General features: G+C 41.4%; 1 long non-coding RNA gene across 2 annotated transcripts in view; it reads left to right on the forward strand.

Moving 5' to 3' along the window:
- The window catches only part of LOC124528818 (uncharacterized), a 152,418-nt gene extending 138,685 nt beyond the window's left edge, over positions 1-13,733 (forward strand). Inside the window, exons 2-3 of one of the 2 annotated variants that reach the window (XR_006966238.1) lie at positions 1,030-1,163; positions 13,250-13,733. This is a non-coding gene — a long non-coding RNA (uncharacterized LOC124528818). Of the gene's footprint in view, positions 1-1,029; positions 1,164-6,762; positions 6,849-13,249 lie in introns of those variants that run through there. The other variant, XR_006966240.1, reaches the window with a different exon arrangement.
- The last annotated feature ends 737 nt before the right edge of the window (positions 13,734-14,470 follow it).

The raw sequence follows: 14,470 nt of genomic DNA on the forward strand, positions 1-14,470 counted from the left end.
AGGAACTTACTGTACCTGAGTAACCCGTGTAATGTGCTTCGTGAACATGACTCAAGGGGAGGGGTGGGCCGGAAGGGGACTCTTGAAAGTTCACAGTCAGAAACTCCTCTTCCTGCACTTGGGGTCTGTCTTTACTGACTGCAAAGAAAACTCAAAGACTTAAGAATTGTGTCTATTAAAAGCAAAGTGACATCATTCTCCTCCCTGGTCTGTGAGCAGCCCCACAGAGCTTGCTGCCGCATTAATGGGGCTGGTGATGGCTGCTTAGACTAGTGTAAATAGACCTTAGGGTACAGTCATGACTTTGCCATTAAGCGTGAAGCAACTGGAAGAGTCCTCATGAAAACAAATAAAATCTCAGATCTTCCATTGCTAATCTTTTTGCAGTTTGCTTTATTTATAACTGTGTAAATGTGTTGTAGCAACAACCCATTATGTAGACACAGCCACCTCATTGCTCCTTAATAAACAGGAAGATATAATAAACAGCCACCTCTCATTTAAAGGCAACTTGATGTATAGAACTTGGCTAAAAACTAAGTAGCAAACGGGGGTTTTAATTTACTACATGTTGTTCTTGTATTTGTTTTACAGGGATTTTGAGGGGCAACTGGGTGGCGCAGTCAGCTGAGCGTCCAACGCTTGGTTTCACCATAGGTCATAATCTCACACAGTTTTTAAGTTTGAGCTCCACATTGGGCTCCGTGCTGACAATGCAGAGCCTGCTTGGGATTCTCTCTCTTTCCCTCTCTCTGACCCTCCCCCACTCGTGCTTGTGCTCTGTCTCTCTCAAAAATAAATAAATAAACTTCATAAAAAAATAAATAAAAGGATTTTGAGATGTCCTTGATCTAATTTCTGGGTCAAGTGGGAAGCCAGTGTCCAACTGGAAAGCCCAGATATCTGTCATCTATCTCCTTGTAGCCCTACCTATGGAGCAGAGGGGAAGAATCAGGGGTTACTTCTATTGGGTATAAAACCTTAAAGATGTCTTGAAAAACTTTCCAGATATTTTTCTCTTTCTTTCAGCATGAATTACAAACCTCCTCCATCTGCCACTGGAGACACAGAGATTAACGTTCTAATGGGAAGATGGTCAACAAAAGAGCTACTTGTAGCATAGGTGATAAAGACCACTCTGAAGCTTGGGGACTAAGTACCAGGTGAATGGAAGAGATATTTAATTCTGTTGGCCAGACTGGGAGTGGGGTGTGGTAGGGAGTGAGATTAGTCGGGGGCTGGGAGAAGAGATGGCATTTAAACTGGATCTTGATTACCTTGGATGGAAAGGGTGTGGGAGGGTGTGTGTATGTGTGTGTGTGTGTATGTGTTGGGGACAGGGAAGAAAGTTTTCCAGAGCAATGGAAGAACACAAAGTTCTTTGTGTTTGTATTTAGAAAGAGAAAGAGATCTGCATGGTTAGAATGTAGGAACCAACTGGAGGGGTAGGTCCAGGGAAAGAGTTGAACAAATCTCGCTTCCCTATTTCATCAGCGAGAAAGGACAAAGATGTGTAAAGTTTAGTTGACCCACTTTAAATTAACCAAGGTAAGGGGCACCTGGGTGGCTTAGTTGGTTAAGTGTCCAACTTTGGCTCAGGTCATGATCTCGCTGCTCGTGGGTTTGAGCCCTACATCGGGCTCTGTGCTGCCAGCTCAGAGCCTGGAGCCTGCTTTGGATTCTGTGTCTCCCTCTCCCTCTCTCTCTGCCCTCCCCTGCTCACACTCTGTCTCTTCTCTCTCAAAAATAAAAATTCAAAAAAGATTTTTAAAATAAATTCACCAAGATAAGAAGGCAGAGAATCATAGCAAAAGGCTCCAAAGGGGGAAAAGGTCGAGAAGGACAAAACTTTGTTTTCCTAGGAGTATAGATGATCATGGTGGTTTTAGATGGCAAATGTCAGAAAATATACCACTGAGGGCCCGTTGTAGCAAAGATGTTAGCAGAGATGGTGCTTTAATGATCTGTGCAGACACGTCAGTGTGGGTAAAGTGGCTCAGAGGCTTGTGGCCTCTATGATCTCCCATAGCATCACTGTTTTCTTCAGTGCTCATTTTCAGCATTATTTCCAGATTTCTTTTGGTGATTATTTTTTTTTAATTTTTTTTTAATGTTTATTTATTTTTGAGGCAGAGAGAGAGCACGAACAGGGGAAGGTCAGAGAGAGGGAGACACAGAATCTGAAACAGGCTCCAGGCTCTGAGCTGTCAGCACAGAGCCCAACGCAGGGCTTGAACTCACCGCTAGATCATGACCTGAGCCGAAGTCGGCCGCTTAACCGACTGAGCCACCCAGGCGCCCCTTTTGGTGATTAATTTTTATCATATGATTATCTATATTCATTTTAGATGAATAGTATTTATGTTTAAATACATTTTCTGTACTCTTAAGGCCGATTTCATTGGCCTGAGGTTAATTTTTTCTCCTTGAGGAATAGAATTCCATTTTTGCCAAGAGACTCAACGGGGAAATTCTACTTTATCACCAGTTTGAAGTAATTTGAATACTCCATATATCAATTACAATTATATTTGCCAGAATTACCAATGGAAATATATTACATGTGCTGAGTATTTGCCATTTGCCAATCTCGGGAAGCTTTTCACCTGTCTGGGTGAAAAAGGTTTCCTTTCCTGCTGATGCCCAAGGCATCAGCTCACTCTATCCCTTTCTGGGCTCAGGCAGTCACCCCCTTCCTTTCTCCCTGCAGGCCTGGGGGTGTTTCCTATTGTTGGAAGCTCCCATGTGCCATCTTTGATCAGGTGCTGTCCCTCACCCCACCCACATCTTTATTAATTCCTCAGTTGCTCTTGGAACATTCTGTTTCCTGCAGGACCCCACTGATGAGTTATTTACATTCACAGAAAGCACATTGAAGATACATCTATGATGCTTTTCATTCAGATAGTAAGTTTATTAAATAAACTGCATTCAGTGGGGGTACAATTAGGATGCGGCTTTTTTCTTAATGTTGTAATGTAAAACATTTAAAAAATGTACTGACAGCTAACAATGTTCTTTAGGGCTTTTTTTTCCCTCGCCTCTGGAAAACAGCTCAGGCAGAGGCATTTGGCTGTTGTTGGAGAGTTATATTTTTAGGTATTAGAAAACCTAGTTCGGGGGCAGCTGGGTGGCTCAGTCGGTTAAGCCTCTGACTTTGGCTCAGGTTCTGATCTCACAGCTAGTGAGTTGGAGCCCTGCGTCGGGCTCTGTGCTGACAGCTCAGAGCCTGGAGCCTGCTTCGGATTCTGTGTCTCCCTCTCTCTGGCCCTCCCATGCTCATGCTCAGTCTCTGTCTCTCAAAAAATAAATAAATAAAAATAAATAAATAAATAAAATTAAAAAAAAAAAAAAAAAGAAAACCTAGTTCGACCTAAAACAAACAGACAAAAACTCAGACTTCCGTACTGCATGCAATTTTAAAACTTCCCTCAAGCTCTTTACCCTCTCCTCAGCTCAATTCTGACTGGAAACTTGGGGTTCAGCAGTGACAAAGATGGACAATATCTCCTTTTCCACTCATTCCTTTTTTCCCTGTCCCCTCACACTCCAAACTGTGGAATTTTGTAAACATCCAACTTGGGAGTAAGATACGAATCTCCTTTCTGGCAGGTGCTGGTCTTATCAATGGTTCACTTGAAAAGCCTTCCAGTGGCTCCAAGTGGGTGAGAACATCCCTCTCATCTCTGCATATAAATTTACCTTTGAGGGATTTACCTTTGTGAGATGTCCAGTCTCATATCTTGTTATGTTTACATATATTAAAAGGCATATTAAGAAAAAGAGGAATACAGATGGAAGGAAGAAAGTGAGAAAAAGAAAAACTTAGTGAGAAAATAGAGGGAGAGAAAAAAAAACCCAAAAAATAAGACCCCTAATCTAGATGTCCTGAAATTCTTGCTAATGACTTGCCTTGTATTACTAGACTCTAACATTGCCTTGGATGCTGAAGTATTGTGGATCTCTCTCTCTCTCTCTCTCATATATATATATGAGAGAGAGAGAGAGAGAGGGGGGGAGAGAGGGAGAGAGGTAGAGTGTGTGCACCAGCTGGGGAGGGGCAGAGAGAGAGAATCCCAAGCAGGTTCTGCACCAGCAGCGTGCAGCACAGAGCCCATGTGGGGCTCAAACTCACAATCTGCAAGAGCCAGACGCTTAATTGACTGAGCCACCCAGGTGCCCCTAAGTATGAGATTTTATTTGGAAGGAGTTCAGTGTAGTGAAATTAGTCATAACTTAAAAAAAAAATAGGAATTTAGGAACACTGTACTAAGCTGCTAAAATATTATTTTTTTAGGGGGTGCCTGGGTGGCTCAGTCGGTTAAGCATCTGACTTTTGGTTTTGGCTTAGGTCATGGTCTGGCAGCTTTGTGGGTTCCAGCCCTCTCTCTGGCTCTGTGCTGACAGCTCAGAGCCTGGAGCCTGCTTGGGATTCTCTCTCTCCCTCTCTCTCTGCCCCTCCCTGACTTGTGCTGTCTCTGTCTCTCTCAAAATGAATAAATAAACTTCAAAAAATTATTTTTTTAATTGTAGCAATAACTGATTTTGTTCCTCTAATATCCATTTCATTTTCCTTGAGTGACAACCATGATGTTTAGTAGAGATGAATCTTATCTTCAGATCCAGAGGAGGGTCCTGCTTGGTCTAAGCCACTGAGAATAATCCCATTTCCTTGTCATAGTGATGGATAGGAGTTTAAGCCAATTGGAGCACAGTATTTCCCTAGCACAGAGAGTGTGTCAGGGTAGTTCACTCAGAGCAAATCTTGCAACTTTTGTATGATGGTCATAAAAACTGACCTTGGCCTTTGCTCTGTCCTTTGGATATGAATACAGAATCTCCTTCAATGTTGCTGGCAGCCATTTTATAAGGCCCACCCAAGAACAAAGCTAACTTTTGAAGGCAGACAGAACTGAAAAAAACTGCAGAAAAACTGAGCCAGAGTCTGGACCAAACCGTGCCTGGACCAAGCCATGAAAAGTCCTGTAGACCATCCGGTTATAGGGAGCCAGTAAATTGTGTTAATTTTTAAAACCAGTTAAATAGCTTTTATTTGATTTGTCATAGGAATAATCTCCACTGATAACACTTTTGTTACATTTGAGTAATTTAAACTGAATTAAAACAGTCCTCATTAGAAGACAATGCATGTATAGCTTCTGAATATCCAATACATTGATGATTTGTTATGTACACATTGTAAACACCCAAAACTAAAACCCCCAAAACTGAACCTTACTGCCTCATGCACACAGAAGAAGAGCTATGGAATTTAAAGGAAAAGAAATATTTTTTCTTAAATATTTTAATTTTTTAAATATTTATTTATTTTTGAAAGAGAGAGAGAGAGAGAGACAGAGCACAAGCAGGGGAGGGGCAGAGAGAGAGGGTGACACAGAATCGGAAGAAGGCTCCAGGCCCAAACTGTCAGCACAAAGCCCGATGTGGGGCTCAAACTCACAAACTCCGAGATGATGACCTGAGCTGAGGTCAGACGCTTAATGGATTGAGCCTCCCAGGCACCCCTTAAATATTTTAATATTAGAGTTGCTTGAAGATAAAGGAAAAGTTATAGGTGAGCCAGAACAGAAATACTTTGAAAGCATGACAGTGATTTTGACATAAACTTCTGACGAGCTAGGCAAGATAGAAATAAAACAAAAACAACTGCTACCACTCTAAGGTCTACTATCTGCCAGTGACTTTCATACACATCATCACATGGAATTCTTACAACAATCCTTTGAGATTGCTATTATCCCCTCCCCAACCTCCACCCCAGGTTTACATTTGTGAGACAGGCTCAGCAAGGAAAAGTAATTTGTTCAAGATCATATAGTTATTTAGTATCGGAGGCAGGATTTGAGTCCAGATTAGGCTCTTTCTACAACCTCCCTGTTTCTTTATAAGATACAACTAGAAGCTACAGGGATCTGTAATGCCAGCTAGGGTTGGAACAGCTCAGCTGAAACTATCATACACTGGGCTTCAGAATGCATTCAGCAGTTGCTCCGTGTGCTGGAGGTTTGTTACATTGCAGACCCCGAGCTTTAGCCTTTCCGGTATTATTTAATTTACAAACAAGTCTGGTCCCCTTCCTTGGGAATAGCAAACACAAGAGAAGAATCGGATTCGGTAGTGTTTGCTTCCACATAACCTGACCAAACAGGGGATGCCTTATTCTGATGCACCGCTTCCTTCTCATTTTCCTAAAAAGATTCACGAACCCTCTGCCAATATGATAAGTGTTAGGGGAAATGAGTTTCTGAATTGTCATTCTAGGAATTGCCTTTTGCAGCTGAAACTTCACCACTTAGTCAAGCCCTCCCCTGCCATCTGCTCAGTTCCCAAACTGCTGTAAAGGTAGAGAGGAGCCACTTAAATTACAAAGAACCTCATCTGTGATGGAAATTCCATGCCATGGGACTCTCTCTCTCATCTTTCCAGCTTGTTGAACGCTGGCTCCAGAAGATCACACTTTTAGGGTCGCCAGGGCACTATCATGAGGTATCAGGTCTTCAAAGGCAACCTGTTTACCAACAGCTCATTGTTCACAAAAATTCATCAGAACCAGCCTCAGAGTCCATGTTTGCAAAGTCATCTCATTCTCAACTCTGGGGCCAATCAAGTCTGAGAGAATTTAAGGAAACCTGTGCCAGTTTTGATGGCTTAGTATCGTCTCAGTCTGTTAGTGTGTGTGAGTGATTTGCTGGCACAGAGTAGGCACTGTTCTTCAGGTCTAATTGTTAGACCCTTCTCCAGTTTTTGTACGGAACCTTCTTGTGCTGCCATTCTGGAAGCTACACCCTATCTTGTCTTCCTGTGCTCAAGTTTTTAGTTTATCGAGGACTGCAGTTCTTTCATGATCAGTTCAGCCCTCCTGGAGGCCTGGGTAAGTCTTTGATGCTTTCTTCCATTGTCTTTCTAGCATTTACTACTTCATTTGTTCATTCATCATTTGTTCAATGTGTTTATTAGAGAATTTTTGCCAGATATTAATGCCTGTCGGGGAGATACAAAGTGTCTTAGGTCGTGTTCCCTAGAAGCAGAGATTGAGGTGGGAAGTCTTCTGCAAGCGGTAAACTGAGGGAATGCTGGAAAGGTGGGGGGTGGAAAGGAGCAGGGCTGTTACACCCGATTGGCTATGGACCACCCTGGGGGTGAGTGGGAGCACAGGCTGGTGTAGACTCCCAAGCACCTCCAGATGCTTCTGTGAGGCGAGGACATTTCCTGTGGGAGACTTGAGGTTGAGCCTTAGTAGCCAGTACCCATGCCATCTAGGGGATGAGGGCACTGCGATGACAAAGGGGATGTGCGTGGAGGAGCAGTAGCATCTGCCACACAGTGACAGGTGATATTTAGTCTCTGAGCAACTCCACAGAACAGGTAATTGTGCAGTGTGGATGTGGAATGATAGAGCTATGCATGTGAGGAGTACGTGACCAAGGTAGGTGTGGCTACTGGGGACAGGGGTGGGGAGGGCTGCGGAGGGGATGGAGTGGAGGGGAGATAGGGTGGTTGTCAAGGAATGTTCCCTGAGGCACTGACTCATCAATGGAGTCCTGAAGGGTAAGGTGAGTCCTCTTCCTGGTAAAGAGGAGGGAAATTTCAGGTGGAGAGTGTGAGCATGGACATCAGTGAACAGGGCTGCATTGTGATTTTTGCATGCCCTAGGCATTTTTGCCCAAAATGTTAAGAATTAAAATATTAAAAAAATATTTTATGACTGTGTCAATATAAATATACATGTAATCCAGGTTGGATTATATGTATTTATTTTTTTAGATTTTAAGGGATTGAAACATTTTTCTTGGGCCCCTAAAAGTACCTTGGGCCTGTGCCTCCTGTACTTGTGGATACGTGGGTCCTGTTGGTGGAGGTAGAAATGTGGGAAGGCAACACTGAGCACTTGAGTGTTATTGGATGCTAAGTGTGCAGCCATTTCTGTCTTTGCTCCCGTCCCCTGCCTTATCACCTTCTCCTCCTAAAGCTATACTCTACTGAGATGAGGCTGGGGTTGAATAGTGCCTCCCCCAAATTCATATCTTCATATCCACTTCAGAGTGTGAGTATTGAGAAATAGGGTCTTTGGAGATGTAATTAATTAGAGGAACATCCTGGATTCGGGTGAGCCCTTAATCCAAGGACTGGTGTTCTTATGGGAAGAGGTGACACAGAGGGAAGAAGGCTACGTGATAATGGAGTCAGAGGCTAGCGTGAGTGATGTAGCTACAATCAAGGAACGCCAAGAATTGCCAGGTGCCCCCAGAAGCTAGGAGAGAGGCACACAACAGATTCTTCCCTAGAGCATTTACAGGGAGCATGGGCTGCTTAGCTAGGGGGATATGAATGTATAGCTATGTTCTCTAAGCACTTCCTCCAAATAAGTTCTCAAGAGCAAATACTCACTACTTACCTGTTAATACACTTGATAAATCTCCTTTATGTACATATTACCAGTACTAAACTATAATTTTATAATTGAAAGTTTTTGTTAGTGACTGAAAACACTTCACTTCTTGTAGGTTTACTGGACGTGGGGAGTAACTTTAACATTTACTGAGTGTTCCCTGTGAACTAAGACTGTGCTAAGCGCTGTGTATACAGCATCTCATGTAATCATCACAACCTACCTGTGAGGTTGGTGTTATCACCACTTTACTGATAAGAAAAGTGCTTTTTCATTAATTCATTTGCCCTGGATTCAGATGGTTGTTTGCCTAACTGCCAAACACTCTGCTGCTGAATCTCAGGCTTTTGTGTGCTAAAATCATCTAGAGGAGTTTGATTTAAAAAAAAAAATGCAGATTCTTAGGTCTCATGCCTAGAGAGTCAGCAGGTCTAAGGTAGTCTAGGGAATCTGTATATTTAATCACCCAAATGACTTGAATGCAAGTGGTCCATAGACCACAGATGGAAAGATGTCAAATATACAGTGTAATTTATTTTTTTATCTGATGTCACTGATGCAATATCATTTTCCCCCTGTGGATGCCCAGGTGTTCCAGCACCATTTATTATGGTGAACCATTTTTTCCCCACTTCCTGTAGTTTCATTTTTGTCATGAAACAAGTGTCATCTATACATGGGTTCCAAACATGACCCTCCTATTTTATCATTTCAATATAATTCTTATCATTGTCTATTGCAAACATACTTTGAAAAATTCCACTGTGGCCTAAAGGGCATAAATCTCAGGAAATTCCATGGGTCATTTTGTGACTGGACATTATATCCGTAAAATTTAGAGATGGCCGTTGACAAAGGAATACCCAGCTCTCCTTGGCATCTTCATTTAAATACACTGGCCTACAGAGTACAGGTTCTGGTATTTGTAGAAATTGGTCTGCAGCTCAGTGACACCCAGGAATTACTCTGTTCCCCTCCCAGCTGTCATTGCTTCCTTATCCAAAACCTCTTTTACCAGGTCAGCAGTACAACATTTTAGAAAGTGAGTCACCTTTTATGAAGAGCATCGTGTCTTACCTCAGGTATCATTAGGGAAGAAAGATGAAATACAGACTTGGCAGTATTTACCTCTCAGGTCTGCTTTTGAACAAACTTTCCCCTCCCTGTAATTTGCTCTTGTCTCAAATGGGGTGCCTATTATAAATTCAGCTTCACTGAATCCAGCTTAAAAATGAGGAAAACAACAGATTGTACATATTTTCCCACTGGAACAAAAAGCTATCATTTAAATATGGTTTGATACCAGGGTGCCTGGCTAACTCAGTCAGTGGAGCATGTGACTCTTGATCTCGGGGTTGTGAGTTCGAGCCCCATGTTGGGAGTAGAGATTACTTAAAAATGAAATATTGTTTAAAAATATGGCTTGATGCCAACAAATGAGTTTGATATACTGTCAAGCAAACTCTTAACAACATCTTTTATTTTTATAGTATTATATGATGCAGGTTAAAAAGCATTGCAATGAATTGTGGGTGGGGAACATGGGGCATAGTGATGTGAGATTACTTAACTAAAACCATGAAGGAAATTGTATATACACCAGAGGTTCCACTGCCTTGTCTTGCTCAATGAGTTCTGGGGTGGGAGGCAGTTAGCCAGCTGGATTCCCAAGAAGGGCAAAACCTTTCCATTAGACATGGTTCAAGTTTCCATTTATATCTGCAGTCATGGATAGTCAAGCAGTGACCCGGCTGGCCACAGGAAATGTGTGGACTAAAGGAAGGGTTTCCATGCAGACACTTACAGTGTATGGCCACTTCAGGTTCTCAACACTGATACCTCAATAGCATAGAAAGCTGTTTGTTTTCTCCCCCAGCATAGGGGTGTGATCCACTCAGACTAGGCTGCATCATGTAGTTAAGTATTCTGTCTCCATTCTCTGCCAGTGAAAAACCCAACAACTGAGTGTTGAAAGCACAAAAGTTGTTCTGCACTTGGTCACACCGTTCTTGGGGCCTGAACTGGTGGTTTAATTGATAGTCACTTGGGGAGAAGCAAATGGATTTGGAGACCCAAGAAATCACCCACAGACACTGCACTAATGGAAGATGTTCATGGGCTTTCTTCCTTCTGCACAGAGTCTAGTATCTCTTTTATACATAATTAGCTGAAAATTTTCTCCAGTAGCCTCTGTAATTCTCCCAATGATGTGTTTATACTTGTATTTTCCCTGTACTAGTTATATTTTATTGTTAAATTGGAAATATGGATCATTATGTTGTTAATTGAAGTTCATATTTCTTGGACAGCCACATGCCTGACAGGCCAAGGGACAGTGCTGAGGAAGAGTGGTGAGCCTTACTTGAAGGTGGAATAGAAGTTCTCTTTGAAAATATTTGTCAAGATTTACCTGAGGTGTTGACGCAATATTCAGATTTCCAGTCTTTTCGTTTGGGGATGCTGAATCAGAGGGGTTGGAATATGTCCCCAGAATGCATATTTTTATAGCCATATGATTGTTATCATTTGGGTCATGTGGGAAACACTGCCCTAGGAAGTAGGACTTTGAAAATGTGATTAGAGTCAGGGTGCTCCCTGATTCCCAAACGTCCTCCATCATTCCCATGGAGGTATTTTTCTCTTTCTTAGTCGTTTTCCAGCCTCTGTTCAGTACCTCCCACCAACTACCATTCAGTCCCATGAGGGCGGGTTGTTCTTATCTCAGATTCTCGTGTCCTCATCACTGTACCTGAGTGTACAGTCCCTACCCCATTTTAAGGCATTCCTATCCCACACATCTCAGTTACAGCAGTACCAAATGATTTACTTTCCATGCCTATCCCAACCTCTTCAAATCTTTTGACTTTTTTTGCATTACATCTTCTGCACGGAATGCCTTCTCTCACTAGTTTACCCATTGCATTTCTATTTCTTCTTTAAGAGCTCAAATGTCACTTCTTTAGAAGTCTTACTCAGCATGCCCAGGCAGAGTTAATTCTTGCCTCTGTGTTCTCATAGTACTTTGGATTTCTCTCACCCATAACATATGGTAATGTAATGACCTGTTTACTTGTCTGTCTCTCTCAGTAGGCAACTTGGAGAGGGATAGTGACTTCGTATTTATATTACAGTGTCTAACAGAGTGCCAGGTTCATAGTAAGGATTTTATAAATATTAGCTGAGTGAACTTTCAACTTTTAATAACTATATATTAAATGATTATTATTAAAAAATATGTGAATTAGTTTATTTCTGTAAGTCCAGATAGTCATTTATTCATTCACCATTTATTCAGACACATATCTAGGGGACCCCTATTATATACTAATCATAAGTGATTCAGTGATAAACTAAAAATACACATCATTCTTGCCTTCATGGAGCTTTGAGGTAAGAGAATATATTAATAGAATAATTATGAAATGAAAAGAAGATTTGCTATAGTGAAAAATACCAAGGATAGGCATATGGGGCAATGAAAGCATATAATTCAGAGTGGGAATGTGAGTGCTGATAACAAAAAGGGATTATCTAGTGGGGGGAGTGGAGTGAAGAACCCTCCATGCTTGGAAAATTCTGTTCAAATGCCCTGGGGTAGGAGGGAGTGTGGTAAGAAGAAGGCATTGAAAGATGGATAGTAGGTCTGGAAACAGAGAGAGCAAGTGGACTTATGGCCAGAGAAAAGGGCTGTCACCTAGAGGATAAGAGTTTTCATAGGCTCTGTTAAGATGTTGTGTGTTTATTCTAAATGCAGTGGGAAACCAGAAAACAAAACAAAATAAAACAAAAAACTGAGTAATTTGGTAAGTATGTTATTGCATTTTGGGGGGGATTTTATACTGATCAAATAATGATTTGTAGCACTATGTTTGTTTTGACCATGCAAACTACTTCAGCACAGGAACCATGTCTTATATTTCTTAGTGTTCCCAGCATCTAGCATTACACAATAAATAGAACGAGCAACCAAAAGATGTGTGTTCTTGTTTTGTTTCAGATTCTTGAGAGTAAGGCTTTTTGTAAACACGCTTAGAAAGAAACTTAATTAAACAAACACACTGGATAGCTTATGACGACATAACAATTTGTGTGAAAATTGTGAGAAACATATTTGATATGGTGAATGGACAGCTGGTTACCCACTACAGTCTTAATCCACAAAGACTGTTTCTTAAGTGTTTGGGAAACTAGTCAGCATTAGTTTGAGAAGAACCTATTTCCCTTGCCCAATAAAGTCATTTTATCACTCATGATGCTTGAGGTTTTGCCATTAATAATCAATACTAGAGCTGTAGTGATGCTTTGGGCTTTAAGAGTCCTTTTTGAAAATGCAGATAAAGGGCACCTGCATGGCTCAGTCAGTTAAGTGTTTGACTCTTGATTTCAGCTCAGGTCATAATCTCATGGTTCATGAATTCGAGCCCAGCATCAGGCTGAGTGGTGACAGTGTGGACCCTGCTTGGGACTCTCTCCCAATCTCTCTGTCCCTCCCCCACTCTCTCTAAATAAAATTCAAAAAAATTAAAAAAACAAAAATGTAGATAAATACCTAATTGGGAGTCAAAGACATGTTAATGTTTATCAACTGACCTCTTTGGGATATTTTGATAGGATTTAAATATAAAGGAGATTTTGTATTAGGGATAGAGCAGGAGCATCAGTGACATGGAAGTGAGGTTGGCCAGGAGGCCACTTCCTCAGTTTTGCTTGTCTTGTCACATCTAGAAATGAAAGTCATTTTGTGAATGATGGCAGTGATTGTGCTACTAACCAAAGCTGAATCTCTTTGGATGTTGGTTTCACAGTAAAACAAAGAGTACTTTTCTTCCTAATCTCCAGGACACGGCGAAGTTTAATTATTTCAGTGAGGAAAAGTGCAATGGACTTTGGCAGATAAGTTGCTCTGTCATACAAGCTGAACTGGTGGCACCATCTACCCAAAGCCTTCGTGATTCAGTGGAGTTCTCACATGAGCTTCTCAGGAACAAGTTCTTTTGGTAAGGCCAGGATTTTGTCAGAACATCAGTGCACCTAATCTTAGGTGCGCTTTCTCATCTTCCATCAATTTTTTCCAGACTTCTTTATTTGCCCCACTGCTCAATGACTTTTCTAGTTGCTGGAGGGCACACGAATGAGAAAGGGAACTTTGTTGAGGCTTTGGGACAATGATGGTTTTTCTACAATATTCCATGATGATTTGAAAAATTAAGAACTCTGTCTACGACAGTGGCACATTTACATTACACATGTTCAGCAAGACTTTTCTTATTTCCCTCCAGGCTTTCTCCACTCTGCCCTGTGGATTTCTACAACCTTACTTTCATACTTGGCAATTGTTCCTCATTAAATACATTACGACTATATGGCAAGTCTTGAATTAAAGATATTTTTAAATGAATAAAGCCATTCTATCATTAAATGTAACAACTTTATTTCCTCACATAGTCTCAAGAGATGCCATAGATCATATTTGGAGTTTTAATAAATTTTTTAAAAATTGCCACCAAGGGGGGCACTTGGGTGGCTCAATGGGTTAAGCATTCGACTTTGACTCAGGTCATGATCTCACAGTTTGTGGGTTTGAGCCCCGCATCGGATTCTGTGCTGACAGCTCAGAGTCTGGAGCCTGCTTTGTATTCTGGGTCTCCCTCTCTCTCCTCCTCCCCAGCTCACACTCTGTCTCTCTCAAAAATAAATAAAATTTTTAAAAAATGAAAAAAAAATCACCACCGAGGAATGAGGTTCTGATTACTAAAGCAACCATTCTGACCAAAGATGGATCCACCTTTTTTTTTTTTTAACCTTTTCCTCCGAGAGATGCTCTTCTTGGGTCCTAATTTGTCTAATAAATCTAAGGCAGGGATTAGCAAATGACAGGCCAATTCTGGCCAGCAGCCTTTCTCTGTAGACAAATTTTTATTGCAATGTAGCCATGCCGATCTATTTAAGTACTGTCTATGGCTGTTTTGACAGCCATAGTAGTTGAGCAGTTGCGACAGAGAACACATGGCCTGCAATGCTGAAAACATTTACTATCTTACAGAAAAAGTTTGCTGACCT

The sequence above is a fragment of the Lynx rufus genome, unplaced genomic scaffold, assembly GCF_022079265.1.
Source record: "Lynx rufus isolate CCGP_SWC_20201006 ecotype Redwood Valley unplaced genomic scaffold, mLynRuf1.p SCAF_10, whole genome shotgun sequence".
Taxonomy (NCBI): Eukaryota; Metazoa; Chordata; class Mammalia; order Carnivora; family Felidae; genus Lynx; species Lynx rufus.